This window comes from Rhinolophus sinicus, chromosome 5 (assembly GCF_057876585.1).
Source record: "Rhinolophus sinicus isolate RSI-liver-muscle chromosome 5, RSI-T2T, whole genome shotgun sequence".
Taxonomy (NCBI): domain Eukaryota; kingdom Metazoa; phylum Chordata; class Mammalia; order Chiroptera; family Rhinolophidae; genus Rhinolophus; species Rhinolophus sinicus.
In genome coordinates, this window is record NC_142505.1 from 77,912,917 (window position 1) to 77,928,509 (window position 15,593).

At 41.1% G+C, this 15,593-nt stretch overlaps 1 protein-coding gene across 1 annotated transcript in view; it reads left to right on the forward strand.

Moving 5' to 3' along the window:
* Window positions 1-15,593, forward strand: part of PCBD2 (pterin-4 alpha-carbinolamine dehydratase 2) — a 46,025-nt gene that overhangs the window by 15,463 nt on the left and 14,969 nt on the right. The window lies entirely within an intron of this gene.

Genomic DNA, 15,593 nt, shown 5'->3' on the forward strand with positions numbered 1-15,593 from the left:
GGTGGAAAGAGGACGGGAGGGGCGAGCATGTGGTGTTATGGGAAGTGGGCAGGCGGTCGCTAGACTTTCAAAGCTCCCCTGTTCCCCCCAAAAAGACTGCCTAGTAGAAGGAGGTGATGAAGGGCTGATGCATTTTCTTAAAAACTGATCAGAGGACTCAGAGGGTACAGTGGAGGGGGTAGAAGTCTCATGGGGAGAATAGTAAGGAGCCTGCTGTATTCATCCAGGTGAGACATTATTGCTAGGGTGGGCACACAGGAGATTGTAGACTGGGGCAGTGCCAGGGGAGGCAGAGAGGTATACACATTGGAGCTATACTTCAGAGTTTAAAATGGGTAGGAACCAGTGGAACCATAGAAAATGCAAACTTTAGGAGAAAACCCAAGTTTCTCTAGGTAGGAGTGGTGATGGGTTGTGAGGAAGAAGGTGGTTAAGAATGATCCCAGAACTGGGTGTTTGGAAGTGTCATTTACTCACCTGGGGAATTGTGGGAGGAGGACTAGGGTTAGGGTGCAGGGATCTAGAGTTCTGATTTGGATGTTGCTAAGTGTAAGTTGCTGTGAGACATCCACATGTGAACGTCAAGAAGGTAGTTTTATTTCTGAGTTAGGAACTCAGTAGAGATCTGGGTTGGAGATAATTGGGGAGTTATAGGTGTATATGGGAAAAAGCCAAGGTAATAGATGAGATCATTCAGGCAGAAATTGTGGTGTGAGCAGAGAAGAGGGCTCAGAACTCGGTCCATTTAGGGGTTGGATAGAAAAGGAGTTACTGGCAGAAGACAGAAAAACTTATTAGTGACAGTGGAGGAAAATCCGGCCAGAGTTATATCACAGAATCCAAAAGAAGGTAGTGTTTTAAAAAGAAGGGAGGAATCGATTCTGCTGAGACTCCAAGTAAGATGAGTACAAGGATGACCACTGCATTAAACAGCAGGAAGGTCATCAGTGACCATAGCAAGGATGGTTTGGGTGGGGAGGGGGTGCTGGCCGGCCTGGAGAGGAAGTGCAGCTCACTTGCCTGCCACACATCCTGTAGCCACAGACATTAGTCTGTTGTTTGTTCTTTGCATTTAAAATTCAGCCCTACAGTCATCTTACTGTTTGTGATGTTCTTTCAGCCTTGTTTTGATGAACCTGTGAACATTAGAGCTAGAAGGGAAGAGGCAGCCAAGGTCTAGAGGTAAAGTGACAATGAACCAGTGTCAGAATTAGGATGTGACTAAGTGCAACTTTGGTCATGAAACAAAGAAACGTAACTACTCAACCTGTTATCTCTCTCCAGCTATGATGTAAGCACCTGGAGGGCAGAGACTTGGGTTGTGCTTGTGTACCTCTCCCAGTAGCAGCCCCGGGTTACCTAGGTGTATTTTTAGTCCACGAGGTCCTTTGATTGCATTCCCCTAGGTGATCCTGGGCAGTGTCCTTAGCCCCAGGGGAACATAGTGTTTTTCATCTTTTTCTCGCCTACAGGTTATTACCTAAAACCCGTACTCCTCCGGGACTTCTCCTCTCCCTCATTTCCTTACTCCCAGATGCAGGTGGTTCCGAATGGTGACCAGCTTATTTGGCCGCTAGGTTGCTGTGTATGACGGGAGCATCCGTAGTGCAACGGCACACTTCCCAGAAGAGCAGCATTGATTGCTTTGTTCTGAAGCAGTACTGAAGTGTCCGAGAAGGAAATGAGCCACCTGTGGCATCTCTGATAAATTGCCTCCAAAAACGAGAGACTGAGGTTGGCATTTACTCAGTACTTTTGGCTCCACAGCTTCCGCTACCCATAACCAGTCGTTTGTGAATCTCGTTGTCCTGAGGTCCCATGGCAGATTCTACCAAGACTCCACAAAGTATCACACTGGGAGACTGCCAGTTGGATTAGGCACTCATTTCTGTTTCAGGACAATTGTTTTAATCTCAGGGCCCTTTTTCCCCTTTTCCTTTTCTGTAACCACTGGTCTAGTGCTCTGGGCTGGTTTTTCTTTTAAAATCATAACTTGGTGGCATTCCAGATAGAAAACTTTAACAATTTATTAGATACATTTTTTGGAATTATTTTTAGAAAAAAATTTTTTTTTTTAAAGATTTTTTTTTGGAAGGGGAACAGGACTTTATTGGGGAACAAACAGTGTGTACTTCCAGGACTTTTTTCCAAGTCAAGTTGTTGTTCTTTCAGTCTTAGTTGTGGAGGGCACAGCTCAGCTCCAGGTCTAGTTGCTGTTGCTAGTTGCAGGGGGCGCAGCCCACCATCCCTTGCGGGAGTCGAACAGGCAACCTTGTGGTTGAGAGGATGTGCTCCAACAGAGCCATCTGGTAGCTCAGCGGCAGCTCAGCTCAAGGTGCCGTGTTCAATCTTACTTGCAGGGGGCGCTGCCCACCATCCCTTGCGGGACTCAAGGAGTTGAACTGGCAACCTTGTGGTTGAGAGCCCACTGGCCCATGTGGGAATCGAAAAACCGGCAGCCTTCGGAGTTAGGAGCACAGAGCTCCAACTGCCTGAGCCACCAGGCCGGCCCCATATTTTTAGAAATTTTGATGTAAAAATGCTTTAAAGTCATTCTGTATACAGGTAACTCTTAATGTTGCACTCTTTACCTGAAATGCAGCCAAATCAGTTTTCTTCATGACAGTTTGGAGAGTCACAAAGTATTTAATGAACTAATGAGTGTTCTGAGTGTCTTTGAGGTGTTAGTAGCTCATTGTTAGGTGACCTATGAAGTAAGTCCAGTTTGCTGATAGTGGAAACGGTGAGGGAAGTTAAGGAACCTGCACAAACTTACAGAGGAAGCAGGCAGTGGCCATCCTTCCAAGGCCAGCCTCCCCACATGAAGGCCGCAGCTTTTCTCTAACCCAAGTCTGTATTTTGAAGGGTTGTGGAAAGCTTCAGGAGGTGGATTGCAGTTCTGTTTTGGAGTGTCCTAGACCTTTGAGTGAACAACTCTGTGTTCAAAATTGAGTCTGTTTCTTTGTTCTGTTTAGGAAAAAATGTTTATTTTGGAGGACTTAAAGGGGGATATGTGTTCTTTGCTTATTTTGAAGAAAAGGGTAGCCAGCTACTGATAGGAATTTGACCTATAAATTGCTTCATGGTTCCCCATGCCCTGCCCTGAAAGTGTTCGTTTATAATACTTGATCAGTTATTTGTCCTAAGTTGATTACAGATTGGCGTTTAATTTCTATCTAGAGGGAGAACTCACTTCCAGATAGAAGGTCTGCAAATAACAGCTGAAAACTTTACTCGGCAAATGAGAACTCTGCACAGAGGAGGTAAACTTGTCCTGTGATGTGAACGCTCAGCTTTCTGAGCCACTAACCATACAGCCACTAACCATTCTACGCCTCTGCGGATACAGAGGGGTAGAAGAGAGGGCCATTGTACTTCTGAGTGTCTTAAAGTATGATTGTTATCTAAGCTCGAGAATGAGTATCTTCCTATTGGTTTAAAACTGCAAGCTTTAACTAGAAGGGGTCTAACGTCTATGGATTACTCATACACCACAGAGGTCAGCCGGTCTGCTCAATCTTACAGGGGTGGTATCACCAGGTTACATTTATATGGTCTGTTCAGCTTGGTAGTAAATACATTTTTTGTTGTTTTTTTCCCCTCATTGCATAATATGTTTTACAGTATGGAAAAGATAGAAAAGTACAAAGAAGGAAAATATACCTGTAATCTCCCCCACTTGAAAAACAGTATGTGTGAATGTGTGTTTTGTGAGTATATATATATATATATATATAATTTGGGGTCATATTGTAGATTTTTTCGCTCAGTTGCTTTTTCACTTAGTGTATGGTGAACATTTTTCCCTAAATATTTTACTTCATAATTTTTAATAGTGGGATGTATATAATATTCCATTGAATGGAAAAGCCATATTTAATTTAGCCAATGTGTTTCTACAGTAACTAGCCATCTTCACAGATGAGGCTTTGTGAACCTGCCTTTTCCAAATGCTCCATGTAAATGCCGTCAGTTGATCACACAGGGAATCATACCAGGTTCTTCTTGCTAAAGGTACTCAGGATATTGATGCCCACTGAGATCAAGCATAGATCCAATTACTTGTTAAAAAAAAAAACCACACAAAACCCCCCAGAAATTATTGCCTCGATTGAACTTACCTGTTGAAGCTACAAAATCAAGCCCTTCAAGTTACTTGAGAAGGTCAGAAGGAAAATGTTATGTTCTAGAGCTTTGTAGCTACCGTTCTTAACGCTTGTGAGGTGGTGTAGGGAATATTTTCATAGAAATGTTTCTCTTTTAGAGAGTATTTTCAGATAAAGAGGGCTTGTTTAATTCGGGAAGAGTTATTTCATAGGAAATTAAATCTTTGTAACTCCTCATTTCCACATTTGCCTGTCCTCTGGCAAATGATGGCTTTCAAACGGTTCAGGAAAGGTTTCTTAAAAGGAAATACTTTTATGTTTTATACATACTCATCTTTTTATTTTTGAATTGGATGGGTAACAGAAAGTTGTATTTACTCTTTGTGTTTGTCTATGGGAGGTATTGCTGGTTCTGAAACTCAGAATGGTAATTACTCGTGATTTTTAAAAAATTTCATCCAGTGGGAATGTTTCCTTGGGCGTGTTGAATGCCTCCAAAGAACTTGAAAACCACAAGCAGTGACGCTGGCCAGGCCTGGAGAGTGGCTGCTGCTTAGAGATCAGTAATTGTTACGTCTTGGCTTGGTATGCTTGGTGGTGTCTAATCACGTTGTGTGCTTGGGAACCAGGAAAGAATTTTCTTTTCAAGTCTTAGTGCATCATTTTTTTCGACCTTGATCAAAGGTTAGAAAACTAGTATTATATACATAGCCAGGTTATTCATAACTGTCTTACATTCTTAATCTTTTGGATATTTGGTTGAAATATATCTACGCCTCTTAAATATTGAAAGTATAATATCCTCTAACCTACAACTGCAGAGTTAAAATGAATTTTATGTGAAATATTTAGTTGTGGACCACATCTTCAGCTTTTTATATGCCACAGTGGTCTTGTTTTTTTTCCCCTTTCCATTGTCTGATAGTGAGGTCATTTTCAGTCCTCTGAGAAATTCTATTCCCAGCCAGATGCGGCTCATATATTAAAAGTAGCACCTGTGGCTAATATCACAGCAGCTTACCATAAATTTACATGGTAACTAGGATTATATCTGTCAAGACTGTTAAAAAACATCTAGATTTAATTTGATTTCCAGTATTGTAGAAGCTATCCAACATTTTGCTTCATAACTATATTTTAAAAGTTAAAAATCACTCCATTGTTAAGTTTTATAGCACTCCTAGTGCCCATTAAGTTGATTTGTTCAATGGAGGTCAGAGTAAAGCAACTTGGCTACATTAAGATCGGAAACCAACCCATTTGTGACAAATTTAGTCCTTTCGTGTGAATCTTCTCAACGTCTCTGCACTGATTGGATTCAGGTGTAGCTTATGTCAGTAGCATTTAACCTCAAAAGAATGAGCAATGTGATTGGGTTGTTGTAAATTACAGAGCATTTTGCCTTTTCTTGTTTGAACGTAACTGTTGACTCTGCTGCCCATGCCTGACGGCTAGGCTGCATCTGCCTATAAACGAGCAGTTGTTTTTAAAGCCATCTTGGAAAATGGGGGTACGTGCCCTCGCCCCTTTCCCTCCTTTGTATGACCCTTCCTAAACTGTTTTATTCCCCCATTATCCTTTGAGTCATCTCCCACATGCTATGATTTGCACACCTGCAGTTATAAAATTATTTTGGGGTGTCATTATATCATGTTGTTCACCAGGTTTCCAGCAGTTATGAATACAATAATGATTCACCATAAATCAAGATAATTTACAAGTTACAGAGAATCTGCTCCTACAAATAAGAATTGAATGATTCATTTCTTTGGTGTCCTCCCATTTGAACACAGCTCCTTAGAAAGAAACTGGCAACATAGTTCTGTGCCTTTGTGATAAGTAACTCAGTCCAGAACTGAATTAAAGTACAAGTTCAACCTTCAGGGCATTTAGTATTTTAAGACATGTAAACGAATATAAGCCAATTAAGAAGGAAGCAACACCCTTCTCATAATCAGTAGTTGTAATTGCCTTAGCAATAATCTTGCCCCTGAGTGAGGGAATCATAGTATGTGTTGGCACCATGGGGCAGCAGGCAGCCCCTCGGCACAGGACCCATCACCCCGAGAGGGCAGGGTACCCACTTTAAGTGGGAACTCGGTGTGGAGGCTGTTTCGGGAGGCGAGTTTGTAAGCGTCTTTGAGCCAGAGCCTCACCAACGTGAAGTGGAATGGTAGCCAAGAATGACTGCGCTGCAGAGGTTGTGATGGAAAAAACGATTAGGAGCGAGGCTAAAATTACAGTATATATATTTAGTGTGTTACCAAGTATAATTAATTACTTAATGGTATAAGAAAATACCTTAATGACCAATTTGGAGCCTTATAAAATATTTTTTTTGTGTGAATTCTGACATCTCTTTTGTATTTGTGTGCCTGGGGTAACTTCGATGCCCTACTTGTGAATCTGGATTGCTGCCGCAGTAGCTCCTCTGGAGAGGAGAGGTGAAAATACGTACAAGATGGATGTGCTCAGCACAGCGTCTCACGCAACCTTTCCTGATTGCTTCCTCCCCTGCCTCCTTGACTTCTTACCTGGCCTTCATGGCTGACCTTTCTCCAGCCCTGCCCACCACACTGTAAGCTCCTTGGGGGCAGGGACTGTGTCCTGGGGTCTGGGGCCCAGGAAGGTGCCTGGTGCAGGGCAGCAGACCGGTAAATATATCCCACGCTTTCAGGAGCAGACTGTCAGGGAGATTCTGAATCTTCCAAATAACATGAAAGGTTTCAGATCCTGTATGGAAAGCAGTAACCTAAGAAATTGATAACTTGTTTTGCTGACAACCATGCTCTTTCTCCTCAGTCTTCCCTTCCATTTGGTAGCGCATGTGTGGTTTTGTTTCTAAAGCTGTCAGTTGATATTCTGGAGGGAATAGGAATCATGAGTTTGCGGGCGGTGAGGCTACCCTTGCCATGTAGCCACCTGCAGGATCCCTGGGTTCAGTCTGCACAGGGCCCAGGAGCTGCATGTGTCCAATGGCCAAAGACACAGCCTTAGAAGGCTGATTTTGAGAACAAATGAAACTTATTTTAGCAGACCTGCTTATTTTCAGAGAGAACTATTATTCCCTCAACTCAGTAATGAGTTAAGCCCTAAAATAATCATTGAATCGAAGCACACAGTGCCAGCTTTTATCACTCATTAATGCCCTTTTACCTTAAGTGGTTTAGATATAGGAGAAATGGCTAATTTAAAGCCAAATTGACCATTTTTATAGCATTAAAGTACTATAACTACTTTATGTAAAGTACTTTTGTAGGCCTCAGTTTATAAGATAATATTTAGCTTGGTTCTTTCATAAGTGACACCTCTTGTTGAAAAATGAAAACTGGTATTAACTGCATTTTTATTTAGAATTTTGTTTTAGCCCACGCAAAATAATATTGTGTAATTGTTTTTTAGATTATGGTACATGAGTAAAGTATATATTTATTCTAATGAAAACCTCATTTGGTAAATTTTGGCTATTATATTTGCTGTTAGATGAACAAATATATTAATTTTACATGAAAATATTTTCATTCATTACATCAACAAACATTTATTTTTAAAATACATGCAGCTTTTCCTTCACTGAATTATGAAAAATAACTTTTATTTAAAAAATAAGAAACTTTGTTATAATGAGACCATGTTACAAATAATATTGTAATATTCTGGGGCTATAATTAAGAATGGGTTCTGCTGGTAACTATTGGGAAGAGGCAAAGAAGAAAGTTACAATACATTGCCTATTTACAAATTAACCATTACCTGCCAAAAGCACATCAGACCCACGCAGCGGACATCCGCTAATCCAGTGGTTAGCCGTTCCGGGCTCTAATGCACACTGTTTTACACGTTAACGGTTTTGAAGTTTCAGGCCAAAGCTGACCTTTCACATGTGCTCCGTTCACAGTAGGAATCTCCACTCACTGCTTCCTGTCAGAATGGATTATGGTGACACAGCCCAGGGCTCTCTTTGGCTGCAATTAAGTTTTTGATCAGAATTATTTCGTTCACAAACAATCACATTTGTTAAAATGTTACATCTGCCCTGAAACCCACTGGCAGCCTCTCAGCTTATCAGTGTAATGTGAGTGTAATTCTTCATTTGTTTTTCATAAAATGGCAAACCATCTTATATATGTTATTTAATTTTTTTTCTTTTACTAGTTTCTGCCTTTCATTTCATTGGATTTGGAAGGAAACTATGTCTTGAAATTAGTATGAATCTGCCCGTAGACTTTGGGAATTTGAATAGAATTGTTTTTGGTGCAGAACCAAATTATCCAGTTGAGTCAAGATTCAAATATTATTTCCAAAAATTGTTAGTGGTGGTTCTGTTTCTCACACGAGGAAACGTTTTAGCTTTGTGAGTGTGGGGGTTCGAATGTTTGATTCTTGGTCTGCAGTTCCTGTAGTCTCCATGTCTGTGATGTCGCTGCTTTTCAGCACTTATCATCCTGCGCGTCTCAGCATCCATCACTATTGCCATTGCCTTTGGGTACCAGAAGTGAAGCCAGCAGTGGCTAGCTTAGCTTTGCCTCTCTTGTTTCTTTGACTAGCTTTTAAAAGTCATTTTCTCACTAAGAAATGGCAGCAGAGATACATGGAAGTAGGTTTTTCACTGACTAACCATTTTATGTCTATCATATGGAACGTTTTATGTCTATCAGTGGAACTTTTGAGTTTTGTAGCTGATTGTCACTATCTGTCAAGCGTCATCACCTTTTGTGAGTTCTCCCACTTTGGAGAAGAGACTGTTTATATGGTAGTTTTGTGTGTTGGGTGGGGTACTTTGGGAACACACAATGAGAATTTGGATTAGAGTTTGACTTAGAATGGAAATGAACCTATGACTTAATTTTGTGAGAGAGTAGAGGCTGGGAAGCTGGTGCTTGAGGTAGTGTTAGGGATGGTGGGGAAGGAATATAGTTAGGAGGTTGTGAAGTTAGGAATGCTTGAGTGCTGTCTGAAATGCAAGCATTAAGTTTAGAAATTTTAATTACTTTAAAAAATATGTATATTTAGAATGCTATTAAAGGAATTTATTACCACCCTTAAAAAAGTTGCATTAAAACCCAAACCATTTCCCATTTATTTTGACGTCACCAAAGTCATTTATTACTAACTCATAAAATTACAAGTGGCAAAAGAAAGGTGCCACACCAAAAAAAATCTCTTTATTTAGTTATAATTTTTAAGCTTTTTAATAAACTAGAGCCTACCTATACTTCCAAAATCCAAAGGCTTTACTTAAGTAGAATAAAATATAAATACTAGCTATATAAGAATATAAATACTAGCTATATTAGGTTAACCTTCTTTTCTCTATTGTCAGATTTGTGAACAGATTTTTCTTAAATCCATTACTGTAAGTGTTTTTAGTCTTTAAAAGTATCATATTTTAAATATGATCATATTTACTGTTTAAAGGAAATGTATTTAAAGAAAATAATAGAATAGAATTTTCAGAGAAAGCACCAATTTGGAACCTTGTAAAACTAGGCATATGTGAGTTTCTTTTAGCTGTCATTATTCAGTATTGCCCTGCCTGCCTTGTTAGAAAGTGGTACACAAACAACGTGGCTGGACAGAATTTGTACCTTTATTACAAGCTTATTAATGTATTTGTTGATTTTCTTATATTCATATTTTATTGTTTTTGTTTGTTTGTTTGTTTTGTGTGTGTGTGTGTTTTAAGATTTTGGAATTTCTAGAACTTTGTATTCATAACCTGTTATACCCATGTAACATGTGTGGACCATCTGCTGGGTTACAGGAACCTTCATCATCAGTGAAGGGGGTTTTACCGAAATCGGAATCTATGCAAGAAAACAGAGACCACTACAATCCTGTGCAGTACCCACCCTGTGTGGACACAGTCTCTAGGTCTAAAGCCATCACTGCATTAAAGGAAGACAACAGATGAAACACATAAGAAGGTTCAAAAGTGCTCTTTCTAAAAGGCTGAGACAGACATTTGTGACTAGGGTGTGCTCTCACAATATATGAAACAAAGATAAATTGGACAGTTAACTACCTTAAAGTTTTACTGAAGCTTGTAAAAACACTTCTGAGGTCCCAAATAGGTCATGTATGCCAGACAGAGAACTCTAGATTCTTCCCTAACTACCAGGAAAATCAAAACCGTCACTTTTAAACAATATGATTGCTGGCTTAGGGAGACCCCAGTCTGTGCTCTGAGAAGAATCGTTTTTTTTCTTTAACCACCAGGAAACACAGCAGTTACCTCTATGCTGGTCATCAAGTCCCACCGTGGGAGGAACCCTACTATCGTGAGGAAGCCACGGCTGAGAGAGGAGTGAAATCCGGGGTGGGAGTGCTAGGCCTGTACGCCAAGCACTTTCCCTTCTCAGCCTTTCTGTATCACAGGACTGTTTGGGCGCTTTTCCATAGCATTCTTCATGGGCCCAGAGAGATTAAAGTTAAGGCAGAACACCCCTTTTGTAAAGAAAGTGGATACAAACTAGAAATTGTGAGGCATGCTTTTCCAAGCCTCAGGGATTTGGGCCAGGTAACTGCTGCAGTCACTGTTGGTCTCATGAAGCATGGCTCTCTGGATTGTCTGTTTCTTTCAGAACCACCCCCAATTTATTTCTGACCTCATGCCCACTTCCCATAGGCATAACTCAGCATTTTTTTTGTTTTATCATAACCCTAGATTTGCAACTGGTCCTAATTCTCAAGGATGCAACGAAGAATACATCTCAGAACACCAGGCTGGGCTTGGCCTCCAAGTTTGTACTTGAGGAAGATGAGGCAGACCAAGAGTGTAATGGAAACTTGGACCTCTTTATTAAACTACCAATATCATAATTTTGAAAAGTAAGATGCAGATCATTTCAGAGCAGTACAGTTGTCCCTTGGTATTGTGGGGGATTGGATTTAGGACCCCTCGAGGATACCCAAATCTGGGGTGCTGAAGTCTCTCATAGGAAGTGGCCTGTGAACAAGACGCGAGGTGAACAATGTTCAAATGAGCGCTGGAGTGACAGAGGGTCTGTGCATGGCGGGAGGCTACCACAGGGTCTGCCCACACATCCTTCCTCCGTGTGGATTCAGGGTACCGCTCGGTGCGTGGCAAATTCAAATTTTGCTTTTTGGAACTTTCTGGGAATTTTTTTCTTTTTAATATTTTTGATCCGTGGTTGGTTGAATCTGTGGATACGGAGGGCTGACTGCGCTCTGTTGTCTAAGCACTAAAGACAGAAATACATGAAGCTCTTTCGCTTCCTGATTCCTTTACCTTCTTACTGCCCCTCAGTGAATGATCGTTACCTGGACAAATAGGGCAGCTGAGGATGACAGTTGGGTGGCATGCCCACAGTCACACACGGGACTGGGAGAAGTCTTCGAGGATAAGAACGGGGGTCCCAGAGAATTCTATGGGCATCTTTCCACAGGGCACACTGCCTGCACATGAGAGAATTTGATGGCTCTCCCTGTCGTTTCAAGTCCGGTGGGTGGAGGTTCTAACAGGTTCACTTGTTACGGTTTCGGCACAGCAGATTGTTAATACCTGAACTAATTGGTGGTTTTAATAGGTGCTCAGCTGAAGAGGACTTTATCATATTATCTAATGTTTTCACTGGACATTGAAAAAAAAGGATTTAATCTCATTTATTTCACAACACCCCGATTATACACTTGCTCTTCTGCTTTTGCCGCTGAAACTCAGCAGTGTATATTGGTCGAGAATGTAAAAATCTTTGTGTTCAGCAGGCCTGGCTTAAAAAGATACATTTGGTATGCTCGTGTCTCTTCTACGTGATTGAACCATTTATGTGAAATAGTTTCTAAAAGAGAAAATTACCCATTGTATGTGAGATTGTGTCGCTTCTGCAAATAAGTAAAGAAGACCAGGAGCCACATGGAATATGAGTAGGATGTTTTAACGTTACAAGAAGCTTCAGGATACACATGAAATGAGTATTATCATGACAGTTAAAATGGGGAAAAAATAAAAACAAAATACGTAATTTTTTTTTCTCTTTCTAAACTTTCTATAATGCTTAATTTTCCTCTTGTAATCAAATTTTTTAAATAAAAATTATGGGCGACTGGTTTTTGCTATAACTAGCATTTGGGTAAAAAAAATAAATGGAAAAAGTATATTCTGACATCAGGGATTTGTCCTAAACATACATATGGGGACTCTGGAGTTGGATATACTTGAATTCAAATCCCAGCCTCATTTTTTATGAGGTGTGTAACTCTGGGCAGGTCACTTACCTTCTCGGGCATCAGTCGTCTCCTCTATAAAACAGGCACGATTGACCTATCCACGAGGTGGTGTGAGTGCCTGGACTGGACATGTCATTTTCACAAGTGCCCATTGTGTTGTCTCCTCTCCTTCTTCACCCACAGAACGAAACAATAAGAATCAGTGATACCTCAGGCCCTGAGATACACTAAGATCCATAGTCAGCAAGAATCAATTATGTTCAGCGCCGGCCTGGTGGCTCAGGCGGTTGGAGCTCCGTGCTCCTAACTCCAAAGGCTGCCGGTTTGATTCCCACATGGGCCAGTGGGCTCTCAACCACAAGGTTGCCAGTTCAATTCCTCAAGTCCCGCAAGGGATGGTGGGCTCTGCCCGCTGCAACTAGGATTGAAAACGGCACCTTGAGCTGAGCTGCCGCTGAGCTCCCGGATGGCTCAGTTGTTTGGAGCGCGTCTTCTCAACCACAAGGTTGCCAGTTCGACTCCTGCAAGGGATGGTGGGCTGCACCCCCTGCAACTAGCAACGGCAACTGGACCTGGAGCTGAGCTGAGCCCTCCACAACTAAGACTGAAAGGACAACAACTTGAAGCTGAAAGGCACCCTCCACAACTAAGATTGAAAGGACAACAACTTGACTTGGAAAAAGTCCTGGAAGTACACACTGTTCCCCAATAAAGTCCTGTTTCCCTTCCCCAATAAAATCTTAAAAAAAAGAAGAAGAAAAAAAGAATCAATTATGTTCAGATGGTGCTACTTGATCAGAAAAGAGTCTTCTCAGGTGATTCCATGTAAATAATAAAAGAATTTATGGCTAATGCTGAAATAATTCCTTGTGCCTACTAGATGCTACTGCTGCTATTATTAGCTGATGCTCTTTGTCATTGAACATCACTGTGTGTGTGAGGGCACCGGGCTGTGCGAATGGTCCACGTCATCTCCTTGTACCCAGGTGGGCATCTCAACCCAGCCAAGAGATGTAGTCCCGGTTTCGGGTTCCCACGCTGATCCTCTTTCCATCCCATTACTCTGCTCTGATACAGTAGGTGTGTTTTTAAAATGGTCTGTTTTTCTGCAAATCAAGTAAAAATTTAAGTTAACCACAGTTGATCCATTCCTCTATTGATGGACATCTAGGTTCTTTCTGATGTTCATTATTACTGTCAGTTCTGTAACAAGCATCCTTGGGTCTCCTTGTGTACGGGGGTCAGAGTTTCCTTAGGGTATAGATCTGAAAATGGAATTGCGGGGATAACCCTCTGGTGTACAGATTAATAAAAATGAAGGCTTGGAAGTGAAGGTGAGGGTTTGAGAACAGTCACATGGTAGTGCAGTGATGCCAAGACTTGTTGTCATCAGAGGATCCCTACGCATGCATGACGCCAGAGTAACCCATCGTGACCTAAGCCCTCATGACTTCAGAGCCACGTGAGCCAATTTTGAAGTGGTTCTGGAAATCTAGGAAGGTGTACAGAAACTGCGAAGCTCATGGAAACGTGAATTAGCCAGTGGGGCCTCAGTCCAGTTAATAGCACTGACTTGGGATGTCACCAACAATACTGCAGGTTTGTCATGTATTACCTTAGATTTTTACAAATGTATGTGCATAGCGTTAGGTTCAAACCGAGGTTACTGAACGTCTATTGCCTGAAAAAAGAAATCCTTCAAAATGATTTTTCCCTTGAAAAATCCCCAATCGAAAGGCTCCAGGTTGTGACAGAATGTAACTACTTGCTGCCTCCATTCCTGTAGATACCTGTGAGACTGCAAAATGGTGCGGTCAAGTTGGCTTGGGTTCCGCTCATCCTGGGGCTGGGGGACTTGAGTTAGGATGTAGCATGGGAGCTGGAGTTGGGCTGCAGATGCCTAGTATCTGCTAGTCCTGTCTTTTTAAATTGTGCTTTAGTGGTCTCATTGCTTTCAGTGGGGGGATCCTGTTTTACACTGGTCTCCATGGGCAAAGATAATTACATATATTTGCCTGGGTGAGCAGATCGATAAACTTGTAATAAAGTGTATCAGACCATTTCTTTGGCAGGACTGACCAGAACAGCTTGTGAAGCAGAGCTGTTTCCAATGGAGCATGAAGAGCTTTGAAAATTCTCAGTAATAGCAGAAAGCAGTATTTGAAACCACCCTTAAACAATTGTTTGTTTTTTTCTTCCCCAACCAAGTTTATGAAAATTTGGTCAGACAGGCATTTTGTTTTGATTTAAAATATTTTCAGTGAATTGTTATCTGCCGAATGCACATGTGTTTCTGCACTTTTCCTTTCACAACTGAAACTTTAAACCCTTCCCTTAAGTCCCCCTAAAAACCTCCCTCTGCCCGGTAAGGTTAGCATATATGAGGAGGGCGAAGAGATGTGGACCCTGGAGAAACCTTGCAATTTGAAATCTGCGTATGCAGTTGTGTCCCAGAAATGGCCATGGTTAGTGCCATATGGACTCTGTCTTTCTCTTCTACCAAGATTCCTTGACTCCAAAAGACGCTGGTTAATTTGGGCTTTTCAGCTTGGTTAATCAGATCATGAGTGCCTGTGACCATGGAAAGAGGCATGATTGAAGGATTTATAAAAATTTGGCTCATAGTAAGCCCCATAATTTGTTTTAAAGAATTACCTCTTCAGTGACATAAAAAAAAAATCTCCAAAAGATTGTGGTTTATAACACCACACCTGGTCCAGATTGTACTGGATGAATCCATATTTGCTTCGTTGTAAATGATTTTGAGGGTGGAATTCTGGGATTGTTTTCTGTCTCGTAAGCCCTTGACATTGTACTGGTACCTGTGTGCGCACAAACCTCCTGACATAGGAAAGGCCAGCTCAGCCTCCCACTGAAATGCAGGTTGGCTGCATTTATTCTGCATGTTCCTAGAATGAGGAAATGATATGACAATAAACAGAAATGCCCTTGCTGAAGAGAGAAGGGAAGCTGGTGTTTATCTGGTCAGGTGGTTTAGATTAGCGGTGATGCGGCTCTGTATTATGTTACTTTAAATCATTGTGTCCCAACAGGACATAAATTATGAAGATTGTTACAGTATGTTTCATCCTATGTAAGATCAACAAATTGGAATAATTTTTTTATAGGAAAATCACAGTGCTTTTGGCAAGGCTATTGAAGCCTTTAATTTGACTTGAGTATTTCTCAAATATTATTGCCTAATATATAAAGTATGATTTGCATAAGGTATGAAATAATAAACTTTTAAAAACAAAAGGAAAGAATTTCTCTTTAGTGACTGCATCAAATGGCCGA